This window comes from Sinocyclocheilus grahami, unplaced genomic scaffold, assembly GCF_001515645.1.
Source record: "Sinocyclocheilus grahami isolate Dianchi unplaced genomic scaffold, SAMN03320097.WGS_v1.1 scaffold230.1, whole genome shotgun sequence".
Classification (NCBI taxonomy): domain Eukaryota; kingdom Metazoa; phylum Chordata; class Actinopteri; order Cypriniformes; family Cyprinidae; genus Sinocyclocheilus; species Sinocyclocheilus grahami.
Genome location: NW_015505409.1, coordinates 708,624 through 709,123, shown reverse-complemented (window position 1 = coordinate 709,123; position 500 = coordinate 708,624).

Sequence of the window (500 nt, the reverse complement as noted above, 5' to 3'; positions counted from 1 at the left end):
TTTGTAGAGAGGCAAGACACAAGACTCAAGAATGATTCAAGAATGCATATTTATATACTGTATATACTCATTTTTGCAATAACACATAATACAACATCATAAAAAAAGACCCCCTTTTCCATCAGTTGCTGCATGGACAGAAAGGCTTCAACTCCTGAGAGAGATTTAAAAAAAGAGAGAGAGAGGGAGAGGGAGGGAGCATTAAATAAGAAACATTTGCTTTAACATGTTTAACTCTGTAATATATATTTCTGATTTAACACTTATGCACTGTTGGGGTTGTAGAGAGAGAGAGAACCAAACAGAATAATCATGTTACTGACATCTAACTCCAAACTCCAAATTTAAGTATATAAGAGCAAAACCCACCAACTGAACGTTCTCTTCTTTCCTCAATTGTTTGTCAATCCGGTAACACTTTCTATGAAGCCTGTATTTATAATACATTATGAGGGTTTTCTTAAGGCATTATAATGAATGCATAAAGCATTACAAAAAAA